The sequence below is a fragment of the Artibeus jamaicensis genome, unplaced genomic scaffold, assembly GCF_021234435.1.
Source record: "Artibeus jamaicensis isolate MK-2021 breed Jamaican fruit bat unplaced genomic scaffold, CSHL_Jam_final contig_1028, whole genome shotgun sequence".
NCBI classification, from domain to species: domain Eukaryota; kingdom Metazoa; phylum Chordata; class Mammalia; order Chiroptera; family Phyllostomidae; genus Artibeus; species Artibeus jamaicensis.
In genome coordinates this window covers 8,684,759-8,706,096 of record NW_026521201.1, presented here as the reverse complement: position 1 = coordinate 8,706,096, position 21,338 = coordinate 8,684,759, and the positions used below count along the sequence as shown (strand labels likewise).

General features: G+C 40.0%; 1 protein-coding gene across 7 annotated transcripts in view; it reads left to right on the top strand.

The window, feature by feature from the left end:
* The window catches only part of SPATA13 (spermatogenesis associated 13), a 337,287-nt gene that overhangs the window by 44,180 nt on the left and 271,769 nt on the right, over positions 1-21,338 (top strand). The gene's annotated exons all lie outside the window — the stretch shown is intronic.

Genomic DNA, 21,338 nt, shown 5'->3' with positions numbered 1-21,338 from the left:
CCATGGACATGGTACTTGCTTCCATTTATTTGTGTCTTCCTTAATTTCTTTCTTTATTGTTGTGTAGTTTTCTGAGTACAGGTCTTTCACCTCCTTGGTTAGGTTTATTCCTAGGTACTTTATTTTTCTTGTTGCTATAGCAAATTGGATGGCTATTTTCCTAATTTCTGTTTCTGATATTTCATTGTTGGCATACAAAAAATGCCTTCAATTTCTGAAAATTGACTTTGTATCTGCTGTTTTGCCAAATTCCTTTATTAGGTCAAGCAGTTTTTTGGTGGAGTCTATAGGGTTTTCTATGTACACTATCATGTCATCTGCAAACAATGACAGTTTTACTTCCTCCTTTCTAATTTGGATGTCCCTTTTTTTGTCTGATCACTGTGGCTAGAACTTCCAATACTATGTTGAATAGAAGTGGTGAAAGCCAATGCCCTTGTCTTGTTTCAATCTTATAATGGGGAAGCTTTAAGTTTTTACCCATTCAGTGTGATGTTTGCTGTAGGTTTCTCATATATGGCCTTTATTATGTTGAGGAATGCTCCCTCTACTCCCACTTTGCTGAGTGTTTTTATCATAAATAGATGCTGTACCTTATCAAATCTTTTTTTCTGCATCTATTGATATGATCAGGTGATTTTTGTATTTTCTTTCATTTATGTAATGTATTACATTTATTGAGTTGAGTATATTGTACCATCCTTGCATCCCTGGGATGAATCTCACTTGATCATGGTGTATGATCTGCAGTTTGCCAATATTTTGTTGAGCATTTTAGTGTCTGTGTTCATCAGCATTATTGTCCTTTAGTTTTCTTTCTTTGTTGTGTCTTTATCTGGTTTGAGAGTTAAGATGATGCTGGCCTGACAAAAAGAGTTTGGGATTCTTACCTGTTCTTTGAATAGATTGAGAAGGATAGGGGTTAGCTCTTCCTTAAATGCTTTGTTAAATTCTGTGAAACCATCCAGTCCAGGGCTTTTGTGTGCCAGGAGTTTTTTGATTACTGCTTCAATTTCACCGGTTGTTATCAGTCTGTTCAGGCTTTTTGCTCCTTCTTGATTCAGTTTTATAAGATTATATTTTTTGAGAAATTTTTCCATTTCACCCAGGTTTTCAAATTTTTTGGCATATAGTTCATAGTAATTTCTTACAGTCTTTTGTATTTCTGTGGTATGAGTTGTGAATTTTCCTCTTTCATTTCTGATTTTATTTATTTGGATCCTCTCCCTTCTTTTCTTGATGAGTCTGGTTAAAGACTTGTTGATTTGTTTATCTTTTCAGAGAACCACCTCCTGGATTTATTGATCCTTTGAATTGCTCTTTTAGTCTCTGAACCATTTAGTTCTGCTCTGATCTTTTTAAATTCCTTCCTTCCACTTACTCTGGGCTTTGTTTGTTGTTGTTCTTTCAGTTCCTGTAGATGTAGGGTTAGGTTGTTTATTTGAAATGTTTCTATCTGTTTTAGGTAGGCCTGTATTGCTATGAATTTCCCTCTCAGGACTTCCCTTTGCTGTATCCCATAGGTTTTGGGCTGTTTTGTGTTCATTTTCATTTATTTCCAAAAACTTTTTTATTTATTCCTTGATTTCATTATTAACCATTTCATTGTTTAATAGCATGCTATTCAGTGTACATGAGTTTGAGTTTATTTTAGTTTTTTCCTTGAGGTTGGTTTCTAGTTTCAAGCCCTTGTGGTCCCAGAATATGCTTGAAATGATTTTAATATCCTTGAATTTGTAGAGGCTTGTTTTGTGTTCTATCTTGTGGTCTATATAGGTTTGAAAATGTTCCACATGCATTTGAAAAGAATGTTTATTTTGCTTCTTTGGGATGAAAAGTTTTGTATATATCATTAAGTCTGTTTGATCTAGTGCATCGTTTAGTTCCACAATATCCTTGTTGATATTTTGTTTTCAAGGTCTGCCCTTTATTGACAGTGGGGTGTTAAATCCCCTAGTATAAGTGTTTTACTGTCTATATCTTTCCTGAAGTCCTCTGAGATTTTCCTTATATATTTGTGTGCTCCTATGTTGGGTGCATATATACTTACAATATTTATGTCTTCTTGATGGATTCTTCCCTTGAGTATTATGAAGAGTCTTTCTGGGTCTCTTTTTATGGCCTTTGTTTTGAAGTCTATTTTTGTCAGATATAAGTTTGCTACCCAAGCTTTTTTTTTTCTGTCCATTTACTTGAAATATTTTTTCCAACTTCACTTTCAGTCTGTGTAGGTCTTTTGTTCTGAGGTGGGTCTCTTGTAGGCAGCATATGTGCAGGTCATGTTTTTGCATCCATTCATTTTGTACCCTATGTCTTTTGATTGGAGCATTTAATCCATTTACATTGAAGGCTATTACTGATAGGTACTTACTCATTGCCATTTTACTCCCTTTGAGCTATGTTCTTCTCTTTCTCACTCTTTTTCTTCCTTTTCTTAAAGCAGTCCCTTTAGTATATCTTGCAGTGCTAGTTTGGTGGAAGTATATTCTTTCACCCTTATTTTGTCCTGTTTTCACCTTTCATTTTAATTTGAGAGCCTTGCTAGATAGAATAGTCTTGGTTGCAGACATTTTGCTTTTCATTACTTGGAATATTCCTTGCCGTTCCTTTCTGGCTTGCAATGTTTGTGTTGAGAAGTCAATTGCTAGCCTTATCGGGGTTCCTTTGTATGTTACCTCCTGTTTCTTCCTTGCTGCTTTTAAGATTCTCTCTTTGTCTTGGAATTTTGCCAGTTTAATTATGGTGTGTCTTGGGGTGGGCCTCTTTGGATTCCTCTTGACTGGGACCTTCTCTGCTTCCTGGATTTGTGTGACTTTTTCCTCTCATCAAATTAGGGAAGTTTTCCATCATTACTTTTTCAAACAGGTTTTCTATCCCTTGCTCTTCTTCTTCTTCTCCTTCTGGTATCCCTATTATATGGATATGATTGTGTTTCATGTTGTCCTGCAGTTCTTTTAACCCCTCTTTATTCTTTTTGAGTCTTATTTCCTTTTCTTGTTCTTTCTGGTAGTTTTTTTCTACCTTGTTCTCCAGCTCGCTGATCTAATCCTCTGCCTCATCTAGCCTGCTTTTGATTCCTTCTACTGTGTTCTTCAATTCAGAAATTGTATTCTTCATTTCCTCTTGGCTGTTGTTGATTGTTTCTATGTCCTTTTTCATGCTGATATAGTTTGTAGTAAGTTCCTTATAACTTTCCTGTAGATTTTGGTAATTCTCACTGAGGTCATTGAGCTTCCTTATAACCACTGTTTTGAACTCAATATCTGATATTTTACTTGCCTCTGTTTTATTTAGCATTCTTTCTTAGGATTCTTCTTTTTCTTTTAATTGGGTGTTGTTTCTTGGCTTCTCACTATTTGAGAGACTCTTCTTATTTGCCTCTGCTTCTTAAATTTATTTGTTCTGACTCCCTGACTTTTGGGTGTGGACTTCTATGATAGAAGACCTGTGAGATTCAGTGGTGCACTCTCCTTGATCTCCTGAACCTGATGCTATTGGGATTCCCTTCATGATGTTTATGTTGGCTCTCTGGTTGGGTTTTGATTGTTGTTGGGTTGTTCTTTGGTGGGTTCTTACCTCCAGCTGGTTGACTGAGGGCTGGTCTGCCCACCTCATCTTGTATGCTGTTGTGCAAGTGCTGCCAGAACAAAAATACGTAGTACAAGAAACAAACCCACATCCACAAAAATATCTCTCACTCCCTACAATCCCATTATCAACAGTAAGTGAGCCTGTATTAATAAGGGTATAAAGAGATTAAGATTATTATAAGAAAGGAGAGAAATAAACTATAGTATCAAATCTAGTAACTTGATATGCACAAACTCAATGGATGAGAAATGAATTTTCAAAAACTATGCAGAAAAGAAAATACTGCTAATCATGGAGAAGGCCACAGTGGATTTTATCTTGGTAGCCTCTAGTATTTACCACTGTTTTTCCTTTCTGGGTTCACCTCTGGTGATGTCAGATGTTGACCCTATCTGACCTTAAGCAGCCTGCTCTGAGACTGCCAGGGATATACTGTCCATGGCTGTTTTCTTCAGTTATTAATGTAGTCACTCTGCACTCAGTGGTCAGGTTTAAGCAATGTAGGGCAGGGACAAATCCCTCTGGGGGTTGGAACTATTGTTTCCCCTCAGGCTGCTGCTACTCAGAGGGAAGTGGTCTGTTTGAGCAGGAAGGCTACTGTCATATGGGTGATAACGCAGCCCTGGTATCCTGTCAGGTATTCTCTCAGTTCTTTCCCCAAAGCCTCAGCCCCCCCATTTTCTCCTCAAGCACCTCTAGTCCTCTGTGCCTCCTCTTCACCAGGGATCTACTGTCTGTGGCTGTCTCTTTCAGTTGTTAATCTTGTAACTCTGCACTCAGCAGTCAGGCTAAGCACTACAGAGCTAGGGCAGAGTCTCTCCTGGGGTCAGGCTGCTGTTACCCCTTAGGCTGCTGCTGTGCTCATAGGGGAGTAGTCTTCCTGAGCAGGATGGCTGCTGCCATATGGGGTATACTCAGCACTGGGATCCTATTGACTACTCTCTCAGTTCTGTCTCCAAACTTCCATCCCCAGTCTCCCCTCAGGTATCTCCAACCCACTCTGTTCCTGCCTTTGGTGGAGCCCTGGTTAAGTGACTGCAAATGAAAATTTGAGCATTGGCCCTTTAGATGGCTCTTTGCATCTCCAACCATCTATCACTAGCAGAACCACCCTGCTGCTTTTCTCTGCTGGTTTCTCATTTTGGTACTCTAGTCTGAGGATCCCAGTTTAGGGTTTAGACCCAAACTTCTTACGGGGATCCAACCAGTTGCTTAATTATCCCTCCAGTGCTGATGCCTGTGGGCACCCAGGCAGCCTTCTCTAGTCTCTACTGCAGTCCTTACCAGTCAGTTAGTGCTGAAGATGATTCTTCTGTGTGTCCATGGTTATAAGGCTTCTCTCTTGCTATTGTTCAGCTGTTTGTTCTAGGTTATTTCTCCACAATTTAGTTGTAATTCCTAATTGGTCCTGGGAGGAGGTTAGTGTGGCTTCTACTCACTCCTCTTCGATCTTAGATCCCCTAATTGTTCTTTCTTATGACTTATGTAGATGTTATCAGTTTGTTGGTTAACATATAAAGCAGCAAAATTTATTTTTAGACAAAGTTTCAAGAATGTTTCAACCCCATGTACATTATTTTTGAAAGCCATCACTTTTTGAAAGTCATCTCTCTTGCACAGCCATGTGTTTCTTTATTCTAGGAGTAATGCCATTGCAGCTTATATAGGCCTGTGAGCCCCTTAGACTGGACCATGTCTGTCTGTGAAAATTATTACTAACACAGAAGCTGCACCTTTCATTGTCTGCTTGATTGCTTGTCTTATTTACCATGTTTGAACCCTAATAGCTTTTGACCATTTTCAAAGGTATTAATTCATCTTCCAAAGACAATGATTTGGCACTGTTTTACTTAAACTAGTTTTTCACTTTCTAATTCCAAAAGGGGGAAGAAAGAAAACATTTCTGAAAGTCTATTAAATGCTAAGCACAGGTACCTTTGTTTCCATTATGTCATTTAATCCTCACATCAGTTTTGTAAAATAAATATAATTTTATGTCTATTTTATAATTGAAGAAGCTGAAGTTTAGAGAGGCTAAATAACTCACCCAAAGTCACATAACTATCTGGTATGTTTTAGAACTAAGATTTAACTTAGGTGCCTTTGACTCAAAGCTGACTTTCCACTGCCCCGCCATCCTGAAAAACAGGTGGAGATCTTATTACCAGTGGAAACATCACTGAATAGAGATTTTTAACCTACCAATGGGAATATTTTGAAGAACACATTTATTTGCACATGTAAGTACTAATATATCTCGTTTGTTAATCTAAAAATCAAAGGCCTTTCAAAGTGAGAGGCAACAGCATTTATTTGAGACTCAAAAGAACAGCTATTCAGAAGCACTGTTTCAGGCAGAAACTCAAATGATATTCTAATTAGGGGGTGAAGGAGAGGTGTATTTATGAGAAAAGAAAGGGAAATAATTATATCAATAGGAGAAAAACATTTTTATTGAATTGGTATGTTAATTCTAAACTAAGTGTTTAATTTTCAGTCCATAGTCATCAGTCCAGTAGTCATCATATCTGCTTTCTTGTTATCTTTGCAAACTGTTTTGGGGGACACAGTGTTGCTTTAGGACCCACTGAAAGCTTATTTTGCCCAGTTCTAACATTCTGAAGATGTGCGAGGAGTTTTCCTGGAATGGCAGCTCTGACTCCATTTTAAAGTGGCCCCATTTATATTACTTTTTTACAGGTTACATCTCAGAGTGCTTTACTGTGACCCTTGGCACATTGTTGTTTCCTAATACTGAAGCTATTCCATGAAGAGCTCTGGAAACTTTAAGCTCCACATGTACTTCCCATGGTCCCAAAGCTCTCTGAGCACCAGTTAGATCATTGTGGGTCTGGATGAGGTTATGATCTTTTGAGGAGAGGCTGAGGGGCAGGGAAGTGAGAGGGTTGATCTAAATGTAGAGAACATAGGCCATGAGACAGATGGTGATGATTCATCATCACTGAATTCTCATTCTGATGGGCTGATCTCCATGTAGCCATGAGGATGGGGCATGGAGCTCTGAGCACAGGTGCTCCATTCTCCTGGAGGTTCCTGTTCCTTGGTCAGGTCACCTCACCTCTCTAGAGAGCACATTTCTTATTTGCAAAGAGGGTGTTGGATCAGATAACCAAAGAACTTCTATCCAGCTCTTACTTTCCTCTGTCTTACAAATGCTAGGCTTGAGTCTCTAGTGCAAACAGTGTATGAGGATCCATTACCTCCAAAGGGAACCTGTCCTGAACAAGGGGCATGCAGGTGCATGCACACATACATGTGTTTGTTATTGCTGTCTACCCCTCATTCTCCTTCGTTAGGGTTAAGTAAGGGAAGAATCAGAATTTCTACACTTTGATTTTAGGTAGATTTTACTCTGAAAACTATTGCAAATTGCAGTCAAATTGCTAATGATGTTCTGATGGTGATTATGATCCTGCCATCAGGCAGTGCCAAGCCCTTGAATTAGCTCCAACATGATGCCTTATAGGCAGGGAGCTCAGGCCCCAGTGAGGACCTGGCACCCTTCCCACCACTTCCTCTGAGTTTCTCTCCAGCAGCCTTTCTTTGTAGCCAGTGCAGTCCACACAAACCCCACAATCAATGAGGCTGAGTATGACTCTCAGAAAGGCCAGGATCTCCAGGGCCTACAGCAGGTAGGAACCCTGACATTGAGAATCTATCCAGGCTGAGGCTATTTATTTTCAGAGACCAGGGTCCCCTCCCCAGAAGCTGCTTCTGTTTCCCATATTTCATGAGTCTTGGAGGCCACAGACTACCACTGCTTCCTGCCAACTCACTCTGAGAATGAAACCACTTCTGCAGGAAGCTGGCTCCTGGGAATCCAAAGCACCACTTGTCTCCTGGGTACTGATAGAAGTAATATTATTGACATCCTTATGCCGATCAAACCCATCCTACTACAGGTGAGTCCCATAACATTAGACCGTGGCACTTCTGCACTCCATGAGCCATTGACCTGGCATTACACTCAGAATAAAGCTCAGAGACTGGGCCAGGACCTCTAAGGGCCTGTCTGCTCTGGCCTTCCACTGCTTCCTCTAATCCCCTCCCCTTAGCTGTGCTCCAGCTCTGTTCCAGAAACTTTTCTCCACACACCACATGGGTTGCCATTGCCTCTGCAGGAAGCTTCCCATCGCTGCTCTCCCTGTTCCTTTCAGCCTTCTGCTCAGTGACATCCTTCCCCTTGGACAGACTTTGCCAACCACCCTACCTAATACATTCAGCTTCTGTTTTGATCAGCTCCCTTCCCCTGCCTGGTTCTTCCTCATCACGCTTCCCCATAGCCCTATGTCAGCCCCACTAAAAGGTATGCTCCACATGGAAGGGACTTTATGTTATTCATGTCTGTATTCTCACTGCAAAAACCTCCATGTGGCACAGAGAACACACTTAATAGTCAATCATTAAATAGCCAACAAGTGAATTACTGCAATTCTTGATCCATGCCCAAGATATAAGCCCCTCTGGACAATCACCGTCCTCTCCTCTTGAACCTGAGTTGATTTGGGCTTCCTCTCCCTGGACCTAACCAAGGGCCTCAGCTGCCTCCTTCCCAAACATTTTTGCCCTACCTTCTTGAACTCTTGTTGCAGGAAAACACAATCTCCTACATCATCACTAAATGTGCTTCATCCTCTTTGCCTGAACTGAAGCCTGGCTGTCATCCAAGAGCACAAATTCTCTGAAGCCCACTCAAGTGGAGGCTACTTCTTCTCCCACATTCTCTGTACCTCAGGGTCAGGAAGAAGAGCCAGCATTCCCCTTGCTTCTGTTTCACTTTTTGTCAAACAAAACGCAACAAAAGCCTGCTATCTATTGCACATCATTAGGATATGAAGCTGCCTACTCCTCTTCCTTGATGTTGGGAATCAGTATCCCATCACCCACCTCACTCAGCTCAGTCCCAGCATTACTCTGGAAAACATCACACGGATGGCTTTTTGAACAACCTAATGTCCCAGTTGGCTGATGCCTCCTTTCTGAGGGCCTTCTCTTCTACATGTGGGGTCTCCACACTCTCCCGTGGCTACACCAGGAGCTGGACATACCTAGAACTGCTCTTCCTCGGGAGTCCTTAGTTCAGTCATCCCATTCCCTGGTCATGACCTCCTGCCCTTCCAGCACTTCCTTTGGCTGATCTTCACTGTACATGTTTCTCAACCTCACCAGACCACCTCACTCCCCAACTACTTTCCCCTGTGTATTGACCATCCTGTCACAGATAACTGGGTAAGCTGTAAAGGCCACAATACATCAGCACATAAACATGCAACAAAAACCCAGGGACAATGGCTTGTGTCTTAGGTTCCATCAATCATCACTATTTTAGTGACTAGATTACATTCAGATATAAAGCATTACAATTGAATCAAAAGAAAAAGGTGAATTGCACAATGGATAAATCTGGCAACCATCACCTTAACCAAGTGATGAAGATTAACATCACCAATGATGTCAAGAGATACCTCTTGACATCGTGTGACAAGAAGGCATTTCACTTCTGCAGCATTTTTTCCAAAAACCCAAACCCATTGTAATTATGAGAACAAACAAACTTAAACTGAAGGAAATTTTATAAAGTACTTCTCCATTACTCCTTAAAAGTGTCATGGAAAACAAGGAAAGCCTGAAAAACTGTCACAGGCCAGAAGAGACTAAAGAAACATGACAACTAAATGCATAGTGGTCTCCCAGATGGGATCCTGGAACAAAAGAAAGGGCATTTTGCTGGCTACATCTAAGCAGATGCTGAAGTTGAGTTAATAAATTGTACCAATCTCAGTTTCGTAGCAGTGACAAATGCATATTGACTGGGTAAGGGAAGTAAAGGAACTCTACGTACTGCCTTTACAACTTTTACACAACTCTAAAGCTATGCCAAAATCAATAGTTTAGTTCCAAAAATTAAGTTTGAATTTACTTAAGACCACCTTCTGGTGTTCCTTATATGTCTTTGTGCCAAGTCAGTCAGTTATGACTGAGCAGAGCAATCTCTAGGACTCCCACACAAAGCCATGTGCATAGCCCCCCCTCCCCCGAACCGAAAATGCCATACTGAACTACAGGACAAAGCCTGCAGAAGGAACTGAAACCAGACTCTGAACCTCCATAGGGGAATCTATTCATCCACCCATCCATCTTTCCATCCATCCATTCATCATCCAACAAGTCATATGGACCACCACTGTATACCAGGCATGGGTGTGAAATGCTGGAGGAAAAAAGTGATGAACAAAACAAACATTTTCTTTTTCATCCTGAAAGGTAGAGTCTAGTGGGAAACACAGACAAGTGCACAGGAAGATATTGTGCAATGTGGCAGGGTTCCAGTGGGTATCATAGGAGCACAAAGAAGGAAAACAGACTTTGAGAATACCTAAAGGATATTCTAATTCAGGCATTCATGAAAACTACCACAAAACTATTTATACCTTGCATTTCTGTTATATACAAGTGTCACATTTATGTTTATACTTTACAAAATTAATAAATCACTTAGTAAAACTAAGACACTGTGTCTCTTAGGAGTTGTTTGATACTGCACATGAAACATAAAATGTATTTGATTACAACTGTGCAGGAAATAACTTCTTTAGGTGGCAATCCAGGAACCAAGGACTGTTCATCTAGTCCAAGGTGATCTCTAAAATCCCCCTCCTGTGTGCTGAGCTTCCCATCAGGTGTGCGGGGCAGGGGAGGCAAAGTGTGTGGTAGGAAGGCTGTGAGCCTCCCTACTGTTGCCCAGTGAGGATTCGCTGCTCTATGCGCATAGAGGCCAGTGCTATGGTACTAAGAAAGAGCTCAATTTCAAGGTCAGCCACCAGGAAGAAAAGAGGCAAAGCTCAAATTAGCCTTTCCCACCCAGGGTTAGGGTAAAGACTTATGAGGTTACGGCACCAGCTCTTCATGGACACTGACAGGATCCTTTGCTTCTGAAAGGATTCCAGTATTCAGGCTCTGGTCATATTCCCATCCTTTGGTCCCATAGGGCAGGAAGTACTTAAGAGTTCCCAAATATTATTCATGAGTGGGGTAAACTGGTGCTGGGTTTTGTGAGAAAGAGGATAAAGCCAGTTACATAGGTTCCACCACTGCACATTCAGTGTGGTAACAGATTTGAGAAAGCAGCACCGGAGCTCTGGAAATAACATCAACTATAACTCTGAATCAAAGTCTTGCCTTTGGGCAAGTCTTACATGCATCAGTAAAACAGTGAGAACTCACTGACTATTGAAAACAGCATGGGTACAAGAGTATTAGCAGGTGACCCAGAGTCAGCATAACAAAAATACACAATGCTCACAGATTTGGAGGAGAGACATTCCTGAAGCCACACCTACCTAAAGAAAGATATCAATAATTTTTTAGTGATAAGAAAATAGGATTAACACTAGAAACACCTGAGGAAGCTAAGAATTTGGTAAATCATGCATAGTTCTTTACACAGTGCTGAGGATCCCATTATTCTTAACTCATTAAAAATAATAATTCTAAGGTCTAAAGAATGGGCTCTAAAGTCAAATTGCATGGGTTTGAATCTCAGCTCTTCCAGTTACAACCTGAGTGGTCTTAGACCACTTAAGCAATCTGAACCTAAATTTGTCACAGGTAAACTTGAAACTAGTATGGTCTTCATGGGGTTGTTGTAAGAATTAAATAAGGTGTGCACATGAGGCATTTTTCATAATACTGAGTACATAGTATGTGTTCAATAATATAATGTATTATTATTTTTATTATGTATTATTAAAGGTAGGTAACCGTAACATACCTTTATGTTACAAATGGAATCAAGTAATGGTTAGTTCAGTTAATCACTTTATGATTCCTGCCCCATCACCCCCCTACTAGAGGTTGGTGACTTAAATAGGGTTTCTTTCTATCCAGGGATGTTACATGTGACTCTTTCACAAACTTTGTTTCATTGGATCCTCAGCAAAACTCTTTCCCCAAGTTTGCAGATGAGGAAGCTGTGTGTCAGAGTTTAAGTGATTTTTCCAAAGTCACACAGCCAGGAGTTGGGAATCCCAGAGCCTGAACTTTTATTTCCCAGTTTCAAGCTCAGCACTCTTTCCATGATAAGCCAGCTACCAAACAGACCTGCCATTTGGGCCTCCTGGGACCAAACTGCTTTTAAACTGCTCATTAAAGCAGAGGTATATCTCAAAGACAGAAGTGCCTCATACATGGAAAGTGACAGAGGTGTTTGGCTGTGGTCACAGTGACCCCTTTCATCACCAGCACAGACCCTTTCTTTCCAGGGGCCTGGAACGATTCATTGTAACCCCACATGCCCCCTCTTCCCCTCTGTGCCCTTCTTTGCTCTTTCACATAGAACCCTGCTGCTAGCACAACACAAGCTTCCAACCAGTGAGCAGCCCCAGGGAGACCACTTCTCCATGACCAGGTTGACAATGCCACCTGCACTGTCAGCCTTCAAATTCCAACAACCACTGACTCTCTGTAGCAGTCAGATTCAGAAACTCAGGCTGGCCCTGGCCAGTCACTGAACTGTGCTGGGAAGAGGCAAATCAAACCAAGCAGAGGCCTGGGGTTGCCACAAGATTCTACCTAAAGCTGCTCCTACTAACCTCACAAAAACCTAGTGTGCAGTGGATTTCTCTCATGCCCTCTTGAAGATAAGCATTCAGGTTTAAATCAGAAGCAGATGAAATTGGTTATACTTTATTCTGTCCTTCCACTCCCACCAAGTTGTACAGACTCCCCAGTCCAGGCACTGCCATTCCACACAGACCAAATCTGTAAATCTTTATGCCTTTCTCATCCCTGGTCAGGATTGAACTCAGTTATCACTTTCATGAGTAAACATCAGAATCCAGAGAGAAAACACCTGGAAATTTGGCCTATCCTAGTTTCTGACTAGGATGAGAAAGTCAGGTTCCTGACTCATGCTTACTGTTCTTGAGCTATAAAAAGTGTCTGTAAATTGAGACAAGTTATGATTATGATAACGATTTAGTCATTAAACTTAGGAGCCTCAAAACTAATTGGCTCAATTAAAAACATGTCAAGAAATACCCAACATTAAACCTAAATCTTTGTATTGATCAAAATATTAGCAGATTGAGGAAGTTATATAAATGAGTTCATAGATGACAGGTCTAGAATAAATATAAAATTAAATATCAATTATTTTGGGAAGTTAAGTCTAATATTTTCTTTGAAATTAGCAGCATGGAAAACAGCATCCACCATCTCTTGTATTGTTCCTCAGGAAAAGAACCTTGAGATAGAAAAAGCTACTGATTTGACTTAATACTATTTTTGTTTTAACAACTATACTTGCCAACAGATATTGTCTAATCATTTATTTTATTATTCCTGTAATATTATCAATTCAATAATTTTTTCTAACATTTAGTCATATGACCAAATGTTACTGGTTCTTGTGAAAGGGAGAAAGTTGGGAATGGGCAGGCTTGAGAGGCTGATCCCCAAAGGTGACCAACAGTTCAAAAATCAGTGGCCAAGGGAATGTTTCAAATGCAGGTTTGCTCTAGGACAGGATTCCTATCTGCTTGAGAACTGGGAGACAAGGTGGGGAGAGTTCTGGTGAGGAACTCACTGGTCTGTGGTAAATATAGGCAGAGGTGACATTTGTGAGACACTATCACAGCTCCAGTACATCATTTAGCTCAGACAGTGTCCCAAATACTGACTGCTCAAAGAGGGAACAGAGCTCAGGGGCAGAAGGCAGATTCTGGCAAGAGTGGCCTTCATGTGAGAGTAAGTAGACCAGCGAGACTTCATGTTGCAAGTTACAGAAAACCCAACTACACTGAGTTACACACTAAAGCTGTTGGGTCTGCTTAGATAACTGATCTGTCCTGAAAGAATCAGACATTATAGATGGCTTGGCTTGATCAGGGCTTCGGTGTCCCTCTGGGATTCTCCTGGCTTGCTCTGTCCTCCTTACACTGACTTCCCTCAGATAATGAACAACTGCAGCACTTCTAGGCATCCCATTGAAAGGAGGAGAGAGAAAGGATGTCCTTTCTCAGAAGTCCACAGCATTTAACTTCTTGTTATGTTTTGCTGGTGGTTTATCCTGTGTCTACCTTGAACCAGTGGCGTTTTACTGATTCACTTAATCCTGAGCTTTAGGACAATATGCTTACATGTGATAGTTTCACTAGGCCACAGGTGCCCAGATGTTTGATTGATCATTGTGTCTGTGAGGGTTTTCTGAATGAGATTAATATTTAAATTGGTAGACAGAATAATGCAGATTGTTCTTCCTAATGTGGGTGGAGCTCAACCAATCATCTGAAGGCCTGAACAAAGTAAACAGGGTGACCTTCCCACCTAACAGCCTTCAAATTGGGATATCAGCTTTTTTTCTGCCTTTGGACTCAAACTGAAACATTGGATCTTTCTGGGTCTCAACTTGTCAGCCTTTGAACTAGAACTATATCATTGCTTCTCCTGGTTCCCCAGACTTCAGAGTTGTACTGAAACTAAACCATCAGCTCTCTTGGGTCTCCAGCTTGCTAAATCACCCTGCAGATCTTGGGACGTAGCCACCTCTATATCTGCATAGGCCAATTCCTTTATATATTTTCTTTATATCTATATCTGTGTATATACATCCTCTTGGTTCTGTTTCTGTGATGAACCCTAACTAATACACTGTGGCTCAGGGAAGGGCCTTAGTATAATCAGAAGAACTAGGGGCACTCAGAAAACTAATGCCTTAGTTCAGCCATAAACTTCTTGAACATGGCAGTACCATTGCTTTATATAAGGGAAGTCTGCATCTCAGGAGACACAGGAGCTGAGACTCGTTGAAGACACATTGGCATGGAGACAGCAAGACCAAAGTGCAGGAAGCCAGACATTATCAGAACTGACACAGAATGTATTTGGAGCTCAGCCTGCTATGATGAACTTCAGTGGATGTAACTAAAGCTAAATAATAATGATGCTACTACCACTTTTGGTGCAAGGAAGGGAGTAAGCCTTTGTCTGCATTGGTCCTCAAAAAAAAACCCTGTGAAGTGGGTCTGATTATTTATAATTTACAGACAAAGATACTGAGGTTTAGAAATTAAGTACTTTGCCCTACATGCTCAATTGTTTCTGTAAGGTGGAATGAGGGAGGATAGGCACTCTGGGATGTGAACATCAGTCTGATTCCTCCCTCTCTGACCTGGAGCATGTTCCCATGATCTCTGCATTATACCTGCCTATTTGCACCTGCTCTGTATTGGATCAAAGTTAATATTCAGTGCTGGCATTGTTGTGGCTAAAATTTTTCATTGCTGTATGTGCAATAACATCAGTGATGAGGAAGTTCTTGGCATTATTTACTTTGTTATCTTTCTGGGAACCCTTAAACTCTGTTTTTATGTTGGCAAAAGTTTTAACATTGAAAGACTTTAAAGAATCTTGGAGTAAGGCGATTTTCTTCATGTGCACTGTATAAAAACTGTCCCTGGGTGCTCCAGTAGCTGGAGAACTTTAAAAATGAGGATTTGCAGCTGGTTACAGCATGTTTTTGATGGTTCTGTTGACACAGTTAAGTACGTAACATGTACTTAACTTAATGTTAATATATTAACATATTAACAATTCAATTCATATGCCCCTTTATCATTTTTTATAAAAAATAAAAGTAGTGCACTGATCCAATCCAGAATATTAAGTAAGAGTGAATTGGAGAAACTATAAAATTGAACACTCTAGTATTTGAGAAAAAAAGTTATTCTCTTTCACAGAGTAAATGTTTTCTTAGAGTCATGGGAAACAGTTTGTAACTATCCTTAGAAAAACAAACAAAAACATCCACAATTACTGGCTCAAATTTATTTTTAAAATCTCTCAAATAATTGCCAAAACTATTGTCTCTATTTAAGTACCTATTTGCTGAACTATATTCTGAAGTGAAACAATCTTTAGAATCTTCTTATCTGGGTAAACTCACAGAAGGCTTTGCAGAAAGATAAATGGAAAACCAGGGGTATGTGTAAATGGGCACACAAATGATTCAAGTTCAAGTTGAAACCTAGACAGGTTGATGTCCACAGTGTGTGCATATGTTGGGACCGAACATCAGCCACCCTGTTATACATGAGCTTCTGCCTCATCTCTCCCTTTGGCTTTGAAGATAAACTTCATTTGTGGACTTGCTGCCTCCTCTTCTACACCTTCCTCTCGTGCACAGCTTGGTCCCCTGAGTTCTGGCTTCGAATGCCACGCTTTGGTTGAAACTGTTCTAGAACATCTGCTTGCCAAACTAGAGCTCCTTTCTTTCTCAGTCTCTGTACCTCTATGTGCATATGAGGCTCTTGGCTCCTCCAGAAACTTTCTTCCTCTGGCATCACTTTTCTTCTGGTCCAGCTCCTAATTCTGACAGCTCCTCTTCTTTTACCATCTCTGTTAAGTGTTGCCCAAAGTTTCATCCTTGGCCATCCCATCCAACACTGAACCTAATGTATAAATGACTCCTCAACTCATATGTCCAAAACAGATCATCTCCTGAATTCTAGATTTGACTTTCACTTTAGCATTTCAAATTGAACTTCCCCAACATTGAACCCATTCTTAATTCCTTAAGTTTAAAGATTTATTTGCAGGTCATTGATATTTTGATAATGTCAAGTTTTTCTGTTCAAGACAATGGTGGGAATTTCTTTGTCATTTTTCTAGATAATGTTATGATTTTTAAGTTTACATGTGGAAGAAAAGGATGTGTTGATGTTAGAAAGCTAGGGGGTGGAATGCATTCAGGGTCACTATGAATATCCAGGTAGCTGTGGACTGAACATCTCAGGTGTACTAATTATGTAGACTAAGATGTGAACAAAAACTCTTGGCGATGTGTGACTACTCATTGTCCCAATAATCTCTGCATAGCCTCTGCTTTGTCTCTACACTGATCTGATCTCACATTATACTTTGTACTAAGCATTTCTTTTAAAAAATTGTGATAAAATCCACATAACATTACATTTACTGTCTTAACCATTTTAAGTGTACAGTTCAGTAGTGTCAAGTACATTCACATGGTTGTGCAACCATGGCCACCATCCACCTCCAGATCTGTTCCTTCTTGCAAAACTGCAACTCTGAACCCCAAAAGGAATTGCTTCCCATTCACTCTTCCCTCCAAACCCTACCTAGGTACCTTGTATTAAGTGAAACCATATTTGTCTTTTGGTTTATTTCATTTAGCATTGTGTTCTCAAGGTTCATCCATGTTGTAGCATGTGTCAGAATCTCCTTCCTTCTTAAGGCTGAGTAATATTTCATTGTATAGATAGACCACATTCTGTTTACCCATTCATCAATCAGTGGACATGTAGATTGCTTCCACCTTTTAGCTATTATGAGTAATGCAGATATGAACATGAGTGTGTATGGTTAGCACTTTTAATACTAATAATCATGACTATTCTTTCTATAGCACTTCCTATGCATCGGGCATATCCTAATGTATATTAATCCCTTTAAAGGAGTTTTCAACAACTATATGAGTTGGAAACTATTCTTATTCATATTTTACTAATGAGGAAGCAAAGGGTTACAAAATCCTCTTAAGAGTTAAGGAACTTGCTCCTTGTTACTTGAATCCCATCAGTAGAACTGGAATTTAAATGCCCAAATCTGGCGATTGAGTCTACACTCTCTATGCTGCCTCTTATGAAGACCTTGGTCACCTCCTGGAAGGATCATAGTGACTCTTGCTTAATTTGCTATTCCTGCTTCTGGGAATGGTGTCCCTCTGACCTTTGACAGCTGGTTCCCTCTTGCCACTTATATCCCAATTTAAGTGTCTTTCCTCACAGAGGCCTTTCTTTACCACTAAGTTACTCTTGTTCACCATACTGTATTAAATCCACACATAGCCTGTGTTACTCTCTAACATTTTAGTATTTATCTTTTGTTCACTATCAGTCTCTCACTAAAATGTGAGCTTCATAAAAGCATAGGCCTGTGCTTACTTTATATTGTTATATCCTTAGTGCCTAGAACTCTGGTTAGCAAGTTGTAGGTACTCATTAAATCGTTGTTGACTGAAATAAAAAATAAAGAATAATAAGTTACCCAGGCATACATGAATAAGCCTGGGCAACTTAGAATCTTACATTAGTAAAATTAAAAATCAAACAAATTTTAATAAAAGAGAAATCTTTCCATTGAGCTCAAGAGTTAAGTAGAATTGCTCAAATACTCTCTTATTTCTAATGACCGCTTGATATTCTGATACCTTCTGACTGTTTGCTGATTAGAGTGACTATAATGCTGGCATTGTTTATATTTTATGGAATTGGAAAAAATATTATGACAAAGTTGCCCATCCAGCTTTGTAAAAGCTAAGTATTCAGTTTAAAGAAACTTGAAGATTGTCTGTAATTTCAGTTGGACTTAAAATGAGTGCATATTTTTATATCTTGCCTTTCAGATCAGGAATGCAAAAGGTCACCTGGACCAGAAGCTCTCTTTACTTTGCTGCTGGTCACAGGACCATTCTGTGTCCCACAATGCTATCACAGGATAGAAAGAAAAGCAAGGGCCTCAAAATCGTTTGACATATATTAAACTTTCTTTCCATGTAGAAAAGAAATTCCTATAGAAGAATGATTTCTGTAGAAGAATTAGGACCAAAAATAATCTAGAATAGAAAAAATACCTAAAACTAGGATAATGTGGTGGATAACACTCAATTTCCTTTAAGACCTTTTATTGCTAACAATATTTGTAAAATGTGTCTCCCAAACCAAGATGACCATTTTCCTTTTCTCATATCAACATGCTTTTGCACCTGTAAAATAGAGAAAATATTTACTTTGGAATTTATTAAGATAATAAGCATCATTATTGTACCTTCTTGACTGGAAAGTTCTCAGGGACTGTCAAGTAAAAACACAAATATAGCATTTTATGTGTTTTAGTCATTTAAGAATTGCCACAAATGTGGTATATAATGAAACTGCAGAATGTAGGTAACTAATGCAGTGAGGTGGAAAATTAGGATCCATTATGTTAGAAATGAGGATATTTACCTTATAATTCAAGGAGATGACTCCAGATATTCAGACAAAGTCTATTTAATATCACACCCAGAATGGAAACATTCTACTCTTAGTGTATCCAAGGAACTGGCCAAGTGCACGCCAGCCACATCCACATCATGGAGAAGCAAAACATTCCACTGGGAAATCTCTTCATTGTCCCTCATTAAAGTTGAATGAAATAGAATGTTGGTACTGATTTTGAACTTTGAACTTCTCATGGGAAAAGGGAGATTCATCTCTGTGTGCCAGGTGATAGCCCCAGGCCAGGTATGGCCCCATCAGGCCCCAAGAGTGAGAGATGAATGACTAGGCGGATCACCAGTGAAACATGTCTGCAGTGGACAAGGACTGAGGGGAAGGGAAAAGGAAAGTGGATGTTCCAAAGGATAGTGAAATTTATAGATTTTTGTTGTGTTTCTTTATTATTGTTTTGATATTGTTTATGCAAAAAATCCTCTTTGTTAATGGAAAAATGAATATAACAAATCAGCAGAATCTGGGATTTTAACAGTAAAGGTCATATATTTTCTGGTGACCCTGGTGACCTGTGGTTTGGGGTGATTCTGCAGTTGCTGTAAAATGCAGGAACTAAGGCTCTGGGTAATACAGCAAGATGGAGGGAGAGGGAGAAATTCAAGAATTCTGTTCACAAAAAAGACCAAAAAAAATCTGGAATGTCACACTTAATCAAAAAGAAGTTACTTCCCCCCAGAAAAGCAGGCAGAAGCCAAGCAGAAGGGAGGCCTAGAGAGCAGAGTTCAAGTGAGGTCCTCTTGAAGTGCAGATAAGATTTCTCCAGTCCGCATGGATTAGCTGGTTTAGTGGTCTGGGACATGTCATCATGGCAGAATGACCCCCATTAACCTTGCTATGTCCTTAAGAAGAACTAGCTTTCAGTTAGAAATGGCAAAGTCCTTCCCTTTAATTCATGTTTTTGAGGTTATCCAGTTCCTTGTCAAGCCAGTTTTTACTATTACTATTTTTTGTTAAAATATTGTCTTTTATGGATAAAGAGAGAGTGGAATGTGTCAAGGAAGAGCCCATGTCATTATAGTTGAACTTAATAATAGCAAATGGATTTTTCCACTGGGTGGGCAGTGCCCATTCTATGAATGGGTTCCATCCCAAAAGTTCTTTGGAACTTAGAATGAATTTTCAAACAGGATATAGAAATAGGAATTAGAATCCCAGCTGCAGTCCAAAAGAGCTGGTTTGATTCACAATATAGCTCAACTATAGTATAGAAAATATGGGCCATATTTTCTGGACCCAAAATTGGGATCCATGATTTGACAAGTACCTATGTTCTCATAGAAACAAGAGTAGAACATTGAAATTAGAATCGTGCTGGGAGATCCAGGATGAACTGCACTGCAGTATTTTGATGCTATACTGCAGACCCCAACTCTGTGCATGTTTCTACAGAAAAAAGCATGCCCTGCTCCAATATTGGACATTGGGATCCCATTTCTCCTGTTGCTGTCTGATCCTCAACCTCCTACCTACAGGCTTGAAGCCTCAGGCTGTGGCCCACCACTGCTTTGATGACTGGACTGCTCCAGGCCCCACAAGTCTTTGTACCCTCAACCTGTTCCTCATTCCCTCTCAGACCCACCCCAGGCTTTGGGAATAATCCCAGCGTTGATCCAAGGACCTCTAAGGCCCAGCCTACTGTTACCAGCCATCTTGCTCACCCATACTCACTGCAAAACTGGTCCCAGCTATTGAGTTTTGAGAAATGTTCCTGTTCTCATCATTTGGTCCGTACTCCATTCTTGTCCCTGACACTTAGGCTCTGTTTGGGCATCTGTGGCCAGAATTATGCCAGCCCACATGGACCTCTGCTTGTTGGTCACTCTCACCCCACAGCTTTCCCAGGCTATCTTGTTCCCAAACACCAAAGGCCTTTGACCAGAGAGGTTCTGTGCTGCCTAGCCCCTGAATCCAACAGGTTAAGAGAGGAAATACTTTGAAGCTAGACTTGAATTCAAACTCAGTCATTTACTGGTTGTGAGACTTTTAAAAAATGATCAAATTTTATGAGCCCTACTTTTCTTGTATTTAAAATAAGGATGATAATAACAGTATGCTAAAACCCATTGTAAGTGCTATGTATATGTTCACTTAAGCCTCCCAATGACAGTCTGAAATAAATGCTTATTATCCTATTTTACAATTGAGGAAAGGAAGGCATCTGGCACTCCAGTAGTTTGCTCAAAGAAACCCTTTCAGTAAGTAGTAGGGCTAACATTCTAGCCCAGGATGACTTCTGATGTGCTCATGAAAGAGTTGTTGCCTAAGTTACAAAGTCATGTTCCTAAATTCGTTATCCTGACATCAGTACACACAGCTTTCAGACCTCTACCCTAAACCCACAACCCAAACCCTATGAGTGAGTTTCAGCCCTGGTTTTCTCATTCATTCAATATTCAGGCTGTTACTAAATATCTCCTGTATCCTTACTCTTCTGGATATTGTGGACACAACAATTTGCAAGGTGTGCACAGTCTGTGCCTTCTTGGTATTTACAACCCAGGAGGAAAACCAATCAAATCATCACCCAATACATGTAAAATTACAACTGACAAGTGCTCTGAGGAGAGTGTACAGTGGTGTAAACCTACCACTAAATGAGATCTAGCCAGAGAATCAGAAAGGAGCTTTGAAGAAGGTGTATTTAATTGAGAA